The sequence below is a fragment of the Petaurus breviceps genome, unplaced genomic scaffold (assembly GCF_028583685.1).
Source record: "Petaurus breviceps papuanus isolate PSGF00001 unplaced genomic scaffold, PetGlider_PUasm1.0 79, whole genome shotgun sequence".
NCBI lineage: Eukaryota > Metazoa > Chordata > Mammalia > Diprotodontia > Petauridae > Petaurus > Petaurus breviceps.
Window position 1 is genome coordinate 20,734,176 of NW_027186523.1, and position 12,547 is coordinate 20,746,722.

Below are 12,547 nucleotides of genomic sequence, written 5' to 3' on the forward strand. Positions count from 1 at the left end.
AGAGAAGAAGAAAATATCCAGTGAGAAGCAAAATACTCCCTGAATCATCCTATTATTTTTTTCTGGTTAGCTCTAGGTTTTGGAGCATTTTTAGTCCCTGCTTTGTCCCTTATATATCAAGTCAAATTTTACCTCTCTAAAAAATTCATCTAGTATACCTTATTTTGTCTTATGAGGTCCAAATAAACATGTCTAATTTCTCTTTCATATGAAAGCCTTAAATATTCATACCATTCCCCTAAGTATATATTTTTTTAGTATAACCGAATTTTCAGAACTTCAAATTTTTCAGATCATCTTCTAGTCCTTTCATTTTTTTTTTGCTTTTTGGAGGAGAGAAGGTAGGGCAATTGGGGTTAAGTAACTTGCCCAAGGTCATACAGCTGCTTTTCTGTTTATGTGTCTGAGGCCGTATTTGAACTCAGGTCCTCCTGACTCCAGGACTGGTGCTCTATTTACTGCACCACCTAGCCTACCCCAAATACTTTTTTTTTCTGCTATCTCCCAATCATTTGATTAAGTTGCACTCCACTAAAGAAACACCCATTATTTTGTTCAAGGAGGAAAAGCTTAATTTAAATGGGAAAAAAAGAACATGAATTATGAAAAGAAACCTCTACCTCAATACAAATTTATAAGAGATTTAAACCCCTATTCATAATGCTGAAAATACAAAGCACAAAATTATTCCTGAAAAGATTGACACGATTAATCAGTACCTTTTATGTCAAGAAGGAGTTGCCATATGACGCTTTCTGGGTGTCATTTGTTCCCCAGGAATAATGATTCCCCTTTTACTGAGGTATAATGTTTAATCATTGGTCTTCTATGGAAAGGAAGAAGAACAACAAATCCCATCACTAAGCTGCCCAATAGACTCCAATTCTCCGTATTACTTACAGAATAAACAAAGTCCTCTTATTGACATTTAAAATATTTTATAGCTCAGCTCCAAAATATATTCTTTAAACATTTTATAATCTCCCCAACTGCCAGTGCCTTCCAACATTATTTGTATTTATTTTGGATATATGTTGCATGTCCATATACGTGTACATTTTGTCTCTTAAAAAAATTATTTCCCAGATTTCTGCTTTCCTTCTAATCTTGATTGCTTTGGTTTCATTTCTGTAAAAACTTTTTAATTTAATGTAATCAGAATTTTTCATTTCATAATGTTCTCTATCTCTTGTTTGGTTATAAATCCTTTCCTTCTCCATAGTTTTGACAGGTAAACTATTGCTTCTTCTCCTAATTTGTTTACAGTATCACCCTTTATGGCTAAATCATTTACCCATTTTGACTTTATCTTGATTTATGGTGTAAGTTGTTTGTCTATGACTAGTTTTTGCTATACTATTTTCCAGTTTTTTCCAGCATTTTTTTTCATACTGACTTCTTATCCCAGAAGTTGGAGTTTTAGGGCCCACCAAACAGTAAATTATCATAATAAATTAACTACCATGTCTTGTAAACTTATGATTTTCCACTGATTCACAACTATTTCTTAGCCAGCACCAAATAGTTATAGCACTGAATAAGGAAACTAATTTAGTAAAATTGTAATTTTTTTTCTATATTAACTCAATCTAACAATGAGCAAGTGATATTTTTCCAATTATTTAGATATGACTTTGTTTGTATGAAAAGTGTTTTGTAATTGTGTTCATATACTTCTTTGGTTTGTCTTGGCAGGTAGATTCCCAAAATATTTTATATTTTTTACGAATATCTTAAATGGAATTTATCTTTCTATATCTTGTCGCTTGACTTTGTTAGCAATATATAGAAATACAGATGATTTATGTGGTTTATTTTACATCCTGCCACTATGCTAATGTCATCAATTATTTCAAGTAGTTTTTTTTAAGTCTATTCTCTAGGATTCCTTAACTATACCATCATATCAACTGCAAAGAGTGATAGCTTTGTTTCCTCACTGCCTATTTTGGTTCGTTCCATTTAGTTTTCTTCTCTTAGAGCTAAAGCTGACATTTCTAGGACAGTATTGAATAATAGAAATCTTGTTTCACAACAGATCTTACTGGGAAAGCTTCAGGAGTGGGGAACCTGCAGCCTCCAGGCTATGTGGGCTTCTAGGTCCTTGGTTTCAGCCACTTTACTGAGTACAAATTTTACAGAACATATTATTTTATTAAGGATATTTGCTCTGTGAAGTTTGGATTCAAAGGGTCCAAAGGGCCCTACCTGAGGACCTAGAGGGCCACATGTGACCTTAAGCATAAAGGTTCCTTAGGCAAATCTACCTTATGCCCATTGCATATAATGCTTGCTGATGGCTTTATACAGATTTTACTTACCATTTTAAGGAAAACTTCCATTAATTCCTATGTTCTCTAGTGTTTTTAATAGGAATGGGTGCTGTATTTTGCCAATAGCTTTTTCTATATCTATTGAAATAATCATATAATTTCTGTTAATTTAGTTATTGACATGGTTAATATTACTGATAGTTTTCCTAATATTGAACCAGCTTTGCATTCCTGGGATATATCCTGCCTGATCACAGTGTATTATCCTGGTGATAATTTGCTCTAATCTCTTTGATAATATTTTATTTAAAATTTTTGCATCAATATTCATTAGGGAAATTAGTCTATATATTCTTTGTTTTGACTCTTTCTGGTTTAGGTATCAGCACCATATTTGTGTCATAAAAAGTACTTGGTAGGACTCTGCATATTTTCCCAAATAGTTTCTATAGTATTGGAATTAATGATTCTTTAAGTTTTTGGAAGAATTCACTTATAAATCCACCTGACTCTGGAGATTTTTCCTTAGAGAATTCATTGCTGGCTTATTCAATTTCTTTTTTTTTTCTGAAATGAAGTTATTTAAATATATTATTGACTCTTCTATTAATCCAGCAATGCATATTTTTGCAAATATTCCTCCATTTCACTTAGATTGTCAGATTTATTGCCATACAGTTGGGGAAAATAGCTTCTAATTATTGTTTAATTTCCTCTTCATTGGTGGTGAATTCACCCTTTCCATTTTTGATACTGATAATTTAGTTTTCTTCTTTTCTTTTTTTAAATCAAATTAAACAAAAGTTTATCTATTTTTTTTTAAAAAAACAGCTGTTAGTTTTATTTATTAGTCCAATAGTTTTCTTAATTGCAATTTTATTAAGCTCTCCTTTGGTTTTCAGTGTTTCTAATTTGTTATTTAATTGGGGATTATTAATTTGTTCTTGTTCTAGCTTTTTTAGTTTCATGTCCAATTCATTGATCTACTCTCTCTCTGTTTTATTCATAAATATATTTATAGATGTATATTTTACCTTAAGAACTTCTTTGGCTATATCCTAGAAGTTTTGGTATGTTGTCTCATTATTGTTGTTCTCCTTGGTAAAATTATTGATTGTTTCTTTGATTTGTTGTTTGAAGCACACATTCTTTAGGATTAGAGTATTTAGTTTCCAATTAATATTTAGTCTATATTTCCAGGATCCTTTATTATATGTAATTTTTTTCATCATAATCTGAAAATGATACATTTAATGTTTCTGCTCTTCTGTATTTGTAAGGTTTTTATATAGTACTAAATGGTCAATTTTTGTGTAGGTGTAATATGCTGTTGATAAAAGGGTATATTCCTTACTGTCCCCATTCAGTTTGCTCCAGAGTAATATCATATTTAACTTTTCTAAAATTCTATTCATCTCCTTAACTTCTTTCTTGTTTGTTTTGTGGTTAGATTTATCTAGTTTGCAGAAGGGAAGGTTGAGATCCCCTTCTAGTATAGTTTTGCTGTCTATGTCTTCCTGTAAGTCACTTAACTTCTCCACTAAGAGTTTGGATGCTGACATTTGGTGGATAAATATACACATGCATATATACACACATACACATTTATGCATATGTGTGTACACACATATATGTATAGTATTGTTTTATTTCATTGTCTATGGTAAGTTTTAGCAAGATGTAGTTTTCTTCCTTATCTCTTTCAATTATATCTATTTTATTTCTTTTCCTTTGAGATAAGGATGGTTATTCCATTTTTTTTACTTCACCTGAAACATAATAGATTCTTCTCCAGTATTTACCTTTACACTGTTTGCATCTCTGCTTCAAACGTGTTTCTTTTAAACAACATATTGTAGGATTATGCCCTTTTTAATCCACTCTGCCCTCTACTTCCATTTTATGGGAGAGTTAATCCTATTCACATCCACAGTAATGATTATTAATTGTGTATTTTGATCCATTCTATCTCCCATTTATACTTTTCTCTCTCCTTCCACCCTGTCCTTCCTCAGCAGTGTTTTGCTTCTGACCACTGCATCCCTCAATTTGCCCTCCCTTTTATCAACACCCTTTCCTTTCCTACTTCCACCCTCACTTCTGCCCACCTGCCTCCCCTTTCTTCCCCTTTCTACTTTTACTTCCCTAACAGGTAAGATAAATTTCTATACCCAACTAAGTGTATATATCATTCCTTCCTTGAGCCAAATTGATAAGTAAAATATTCAAACAATGTTCACCCTCTATAGAAACAAGCACCCTAGCATATCCAGGATGGTTGCTAGCACAGGTTCTTAGATCTGCTTTTCTAAAGGAAAGCAACTCAAAAATGGTTAATGATCTTACTTTAATCAAACATAGATATCATTTACCTAGTTCAGGGCAAAATGTCAGCACTGTGAATGTCAGCAATACAAACAAGTTACAAGCAGACCAAAATACAGGCAGAGAAAATAACACAGTTCAACATACAGAGCTTCTAGCTGTCTGAACATCACATACATGCAGTTCATTACCAGAGAGAGAAGCATCAACATCTGGGTTTTCAAAGCCTGGGGGCTCAACGGCTGCACAGAGTCTCATCTGGCCAAATTATACAACCCTTTCCAAAGTGAGCCCCAAAGCAAAACCTCTTCTTGGAGGTATATATAGCCTACTGTAGGGTCAGAGAAATCCCAACCCTTATGACCCACTTGAGTACAAAGTAACAAAAGTTGTGGCTTCCTGAAAAACAAGTCTCCCACCACAGGCTTCATGTGACCACATGCAGCCTATTAAGGGCAGGAAGATCTTCAATTTCCTATTATCATTATATTATCATTACAATTACTTATTACTATTACGATTACCATTACATTTGGCCCCAAGATCTTTCATTCCCATTATATAGACAACTTACATTTGAATTATTATTAAAATTTCTTAAGTGCAGCATAATCCCCACAAAATAAAGAGATTGCATTTGCAAGATACATAACAACTCATTACCAGAGTGGTCAGGAAGACTTAAACACAAAGCATTACAATCTCCTCAATCCAAAACAAGAGTGTCCAAATAAAGATTTCTTGGGGATGTGTCCTTCACCCCCACACTACCCTTGTAGTCTTCTTCCTGTCATTTTCAGGTGCAGGCTCTAATGAGCCAAGTTCCAGTCTTAACACTGCTCCAGCCCCAGCTTCCAAGCCCTGAGGGGAGGCTGGGCAACAAAGCAATAGGGTGGGGTCCTCAGGGGTCTATGCCTTCTTCACCATCCCAATAGACTCTAAACAATGGGACCAGTTTGCTTTTACTTGGCAGGGCAGACAATATACTTTCACCCATTTGCTACAAAGATATCTGAAAAGTCTCACTATTTGTCATAGAATTGTGGCTGAATATTTGGATGAATTAATGCTACCTGGTATGAACCTTACCCACTATATTAATGTTATTATGATACAAGGAAAAAAAATATGAGATGTGGATAAGAGTTTGACACTTGATTGAACATATAAAAAGCAAAGGGTGGGAAATTAACCCTGCAAAGATTAAAGAACCAGTTCAAAATGTAAAATTTTGGGAGTGCAGTGGAATAAGGAAATATGAGACATTCTTCTGCAAACCTGACAAGAGATTCAGGATTTTCCTGTCCTTAACAGTAAGAAAGAGGCCCAAAAGTTTATAGCAGCTGAAATTCCTACATGGGGGTGGCTAGGTGGTACAGTGAATAGGTGGTACTGGCCCTGGAATCAGGAGGACCTGAGTTCAAATGTGGTCTCAGACAGTTAACACTTACTAGCCATGTGACCTTTAGCAAGTCACTTAACGCCAATTGCCCCTATGAAAAGCAATAAATAAACAAACAAATAAATAAATGAATGAATGAATGAATGGATGAATAAATAAATAAATAAATAAAAGAAATTCTGAAATGAATCAACTATTGTATACAGAAGATATATGGATACTGTTTCATTTCATTGCTCATGACTTTTTCCTTCTATTTTCAAAATCTGACATTGTCATGAATGACATAGTAAAATGCAGGAACCATATAAGAATATTTGCATGGGCATATATGGAAAGACATTTCAAGAATATTGGTTTCATTAAATCAAATTGGGGAAAGTTCAAATAGGTTAGAAGGTCATTTTAATAAAAAAAAAAAAGAAGGGCTATTGTAGGCTGTAATAGACTCAGAGAAATTGTGTCTCCTACTTCTTCTTTTGCTGCTGCTAAGAAAATTTTGACTAAAATTATTAAAGTCATAAGTATCCAGAAGAAAAGTATATTTCTCATATAGTCCTTTTTTGTTTAAAATTAATTCAAATTGCATCTATATAAAAACAAATCATTCTTGGGGAGGGGAGAGGAGAGTGAGGTAGACAAGTTTAAAATCCAAAACAGAGCACTGAATATTGAAAACTAAAAATAAATTCATTAATGTGAAGAAGATCAAAATAGTGAAGAAGGTGAATTGACAAGGATACCCACTCATCTTCTTTTAATATAGCTCTACTTTCTCCTACATCAATATTTTTGCATATATTTGTCATCTTTTCCCTTTGCCAATCCCCAATTTACACCTTCTGAGGTATGCATTGAGGATAATTCAGGCTGTGAAATTGCCAAAGCATTTCCAAATCAATAGACAATAAGTGGACAAAGCTTTAAGACCTAAAGAAATATATTTCCAATAGTAAAATTGGAGCCACCTGGACTAGAGCTAGAGATATTGTTGGTCAAAAAGTCTTGCATGGCATCTTTTAAATCAAATTGTGTGTTTCTCTGCTTCACCTATATGATATGCTAAGTAACCCTGGCATGTCTGGTACTGACTGCTTCTCTGAGACATTATTTTGTACTAGGCCTTTTCTAACCATCATTTCCCACGAATACTTCTCTTTCCTGTGGCCTATTTTTTAAGGTCTTCAAAGGTGATAAACTCTTCATAGGATCAAATTCCTTTTTTTTTTTTTTAGAGCAATTGATGTTAAGTAACTTGCTCAAGGTTACATGGCCAGTTATTTCTGGGTGTGTTACTAAGTATCAGAGCTCAGATTCGATCCCAGGTCATCCTAACTCTGGGGCTGGTGCTCTTACTCACTATGCTACCTGGCCACCCCACAAATTCCTTTCTTAAATTGTACTTGATAGAATCGCTTACTCTTAGAAGGGTTCTTAGTTCTCTAGGCAGTCCAAACTTCATTCTGTGAATGATGAGTTGATGTTCAAAAATATTTAAGTGTTTAAAAGTAAACCTACAGAGACAGGTTAGAGCTAGATTATCAAGGACTTTCAGTGCCAAGCAAAGGAATATATATATTTGATCTGAGAAGCACTATGGGGGCAGTATAACTTATGGAGTGAGTAACATGGTCAGCTTTGAGTCCTAGGAAGGACTCAAATAAAAATATAGAATTTTAAACCTTGAAGAGAGAGATCTCAGAAATTATCTAATTCAGACCTCTCATTTTGCAGATGAAGAAAGCATTTGTCATGTAGCAAGTATCTATCCACTTCTTTTGTGTCACAGATATTCTCAAATTTACTTCCTAGTTTTAGATTGGTTCGAAATATTTTGGGTCAGAGATATCTCTAAGGTTGGGCAAATTTCTCCAGCTAATATTTTGTAGCAAATTTCCCTCAGTATTTTTTTTAGTTAAAAATTAGAAATGTAAATCTAATGAGTAATTAGAGAAGATATGTTCCCTGAGTCACAAGATATATGTGTGCAGTGTTTAAATAAATAAGTGTTGAGCAAATTTAATGTGAATCTGCAAGGATACATTTTTTTTTTACTAATTCTTTCCTTTTCATCTGTATTTGATTTGTTTTTTACATGTTAAGCTAAGCCATCCATAGAGCACATGATATAAGGGTGTTGGTATGTGTCTGTTCTTATAACCCAGTATTTTCATTTATAGGCATTTAACTGCTACCACAATGTTACTCAATATTTGGGGAGAGAAATATACTTCACTCTTTCATCTGAGTTATTTATAACCAGGCTGGATGAAATTCTAGGAAATACATTCATTACAGGAAATAAACCCATATAAGATTTCATTAGATTTTTCATTTCTTACTCTCCAAAAATCCCAATTACAAAAAGTTCTTTTTTTAAAAGACATACTAGGAATTTTGAAAAAAAAAATGCAATAAACCAAAATCTATTAAGCACCTACTTTACTCAATACACAACAATGTGTGTGTGCATGTGTGTGTGTGAATAGATAGATGATAGATAGATGATAGATGATAGATAGATAGATAGATAGATAGATAGATAGATGGTAGATAGATAGATAGATAAATAGATAGATAGATAGATAGATTAGACCCATAATGAAGCCATAACAGGTATGAAGATGGATTTTTGAATACATGAATAAGCATCATTAGAGTTTAGCATATGCAAATCACTGGATACAAAAGAGAAATAGCTTTTATCTAGAAGGAGCTTATATTCTAATAAGGGAGGTAGCCCATATACTGCTATGGTTCTTCTGTAAGTTTGTTTTGATCTGGGTGGTAGGTGGAACCATAAGACAATCTAATTACATGCCCTTTCCAGAAACAATGGAAGTGTTTAATTCAATACTGTTTGCATAATTAGAGGTAGATGTTGAGGTTCTCATTGTCAGGATGTTTTACAATCCTTGAAACCAGACTCGTTATTGTCAATAGATTGTTTTGAGGGAGAAAGAGATGGGGCTGTGGGTGAGTGAGGACAAAAGAAGATAAGTGAGAAACTTTGATGGAAACCTTACAACTCTTTATTTTTTAAACTTTTAATTTTTTGTTTTTGTTTTTGGAGGGGACAAGGGAGGGCAATTGGAGTTAAGTGACTTGCCCAAGGTCACACGGCTAGTTAAGTGTTAAGTATCTGAGGCCAAATTTGAACTCTGGTCCTCCTCTCCCTAGGGCCAGTGCTCTACTTACCACACCACTTAGCCACCCCCTAAATCTCTTTTTCAAAAAATCTAAGGATGATTAATACTGTTAATTATTCATAGATAATTTGGGTGTGAATTATTATAATTCTCCTCACAGAAAGATAGTACTCTTCACAGCATATCATACCATATTCCAAGTTTTGTACAAATAATTTCATCATGGACTTTGAATTACTAGAACTTCCCTGATGTTGACTTTTTTTTACCTTCTTCTCTGAATCTTTATATGAAATCACTGTTTTGAGGATTTAAGCAAATCTAATTTGTGATGAGTACTATTAATTCTGCAGAATGCAGACATTATTATAAAAGCTAACAAAAGTGGACCAAAAATTAATCAATGTGCTGGTTTTGGGTGCCATTTTCATGTAAAACTTAGTTCCATGTTTGCTAGCATTCTCATTTTAAAAAAAAGTCCAAAAGAAATGAACTTTTCCCCTCCCAAATGCATTGTTACTAAAACAGGTACACATTATAATAAATGAAGAGAAAAAAATGAAAAAAAAAAGAATGCAAGGAAGTCAAAGAACACACGATTCTTATTCTTGTGGCTTTTTGCTTTTCAATTCACCTCTCCTAACAAACCAATTTTAGCCTAGAAGTTTTCCACTAAAGAAATGGGGAGGAGTTGTGGGCACAAAAGGTAGAGATCCATCCATTTCTTTCCTTCAAGTTTTGCTTACCACATGGATCTCATTAAGTTCCAAATGAAGCCATGACTGAAAACATTAATATGAGACCTGCATAGTTCTTCTATGGCATCTCTCTTGCAAGGGTGTTATCAGTCATTCTTTGAAATAGTCCATGTGGCGCAAAGCAGTCCTGTGCTCTCTCAGCCTAAGATTGCTTTGGTCATTTGCATGATCGCTCTGAAGGCCACATTTCAGGAGGAGCCTGAACACAGTTGTATGTCATCAAAGATAGCTATTGGTATGGAGGAGGAATGACTTCCAGAGTTTAACCAAAGCTATTTGAGAACACTTCAAGAGGAGACAGACTAGGAAAATGCACATGCATAAAGAGGGGTTTTAGTAATAATTCACACCCAAATTCTATATCCAGCTCAAAAATGTAAGAAAGGACTTCTTGGCAGGATGCCTGTAAAACAGAGAAGTTCATGCTCCACCCTAATGATCTGAAACATGGTTTTGAAGATTAAATACCTAGGCAGAATAAAACATCTTTTTTTTTTTTTATCACCCACAGGAAATTTGAACGACCAGCTGTTTTATTGCTGTCTAAAAGTATCTTACAGAAGAATTTAGGAATTATAAATGAGAGAGTTGTAAGAATTCCCATATTCTAAATGCACTGATGTAAATCCTTAAATAATTATTCTGTTTTAGAATACTTAAATTTCTTGTCCGAGTTAAATCTTAAGCATATATTTAGTGTCATCCAAATTGAACTGTTTCCTAGAATTAGCCTCATTTGATGTAGACATACTACTGTCTTATCAGAGTTGGAAAATTTCAAAGCTGGAAAATAATCTTAAGTGATTATATAGTCCAATTCTCCCATGTTACATATCACAGGTGAGAAAACAGATTTCACAGATTAAGTGATTTTCCCATCATCACATAGTTAGTCAATCCCAACAATGGAAGGAGATTTCAGGTCTCTTGCTTTACAATTTCTTTATGAATGTTTTAAATACTATTTAATGAAAGGAGTTCAGATAAATATATATTTAAGAAAATGTATTTCAGAATCTTTTATTAAAATCCTACTCTGTTGGCCCATTCAATTCAATCCAATTTAACAAACATTTAAATTCAAAGTAATTTCAAAAGACAGAAGATACTAATAGCTGGAGTATCCTGTCTTGTGAGGATCAGCCCAATCTCAGTTAGAAGTTCATTACAAGTGATAGATTTTATTTCACCTATCAATCTATCTACCTACTGAATTCATTAATTCATAAATTTATTTTTTTGTTAATTCACCTTTTTTCATCTATCAATTCATTTATTTGTTTATTCATTATTTATTTATCTTGGCCACAGCAGCTCATAGAGACCATCTGCAAAGGCATGGAACAGATTCAGGTCAGCAGTGGGAGTACGCAGTCCATCAAAGTCACACATTCTTCAAGTTTTTAAACACAGAGTGTTCCAATAATCTTAGTGAAGTTTTACACTATTAAATCCTAAAATTACAGCAAGACTTTTTGGATGCCTTATATAAAAATTTAACATAAATGAACTGGTATTACAACTTAACTTTATATTATTGAAATTATAATTCTTTAACAGTGGTAATACTTTCTACTGACTGATGATTACTTTGTTTAGATCAAAAGCATGAAGTCTCCTGGCTATATTCATTTTACTCTACTCTTCATTCTTCAGGCTTCCACCACTTCCACTGGAGCAGCCTTTCCCGTTTTGGGGTACCTTTATCCATCCCCCTTTCCAGGGCCCTTTTATGTATTTTTCTCCTATTAACAGGGCTTACATAGTCATTTTTTGCTTGTTTTTTTATCTCAAGTTCTTAGTGAAGTACTTGGCACCCCCTCAAAAGAAAAACCTTACTAAATGCTCTATCTACCTCTATCATGATCATCATCATCATCATCATCATCATGATCATCATCATATTCAATGTCTATGTATATTAATGAAAATATTTCACTATATTGATTTTACAGATAAATAATATCTGCCTAAAATTAAAATTTGTCTGTTGTTGACTGTAGTTGATGGTTTAAACAGGGATGGAGAGAGCAAATACTTATTATGCAGTTACTATGTTCTAGGCACTGTGTTAAGCATTTTACAAATATTTAATTTGATTTTCATAACAAACTTCCAAAGTAGGTAGCAGTATAATCCTTTCTTTTAAATTGAGGAAACTGAGACAGAGGTCAAGTGATAACACCTAGGTAACACAGTCAGAAATTGTATTAAAGCCAGAATTAAACTCAAGTCTTCCTGACTCTAGGCCCAGCACTCTATCCATTGCCTCTACCAAGCTGCTTAAATTGATGCTAAATAAACATTTTAAAAGTTTCTTTACTGAGGTTTTAACTTGTCTATAGAGGTAGAAGAGACAACAGAAGGGACAATTCATTTGATTTTTTATACTGTACCAATATACAAGAAAGAACATTTTAATATATAAGGTGCCTCAAAAAAGTATTGATGAAGTTTTAGTTCTAATAACTTAAAAACTTTTAAAATATTAAAACTTAAAACTGCACTAAAACTTTTAGGAATATTTTATGTACATCAGGACTATTTTGTAACAGGACTGTCAATAAAAATGTGAATTTACATTTCATAAACACAATTTTGAAAATCTGTATAATATTTCCAAAACATCACTTTTCCCAA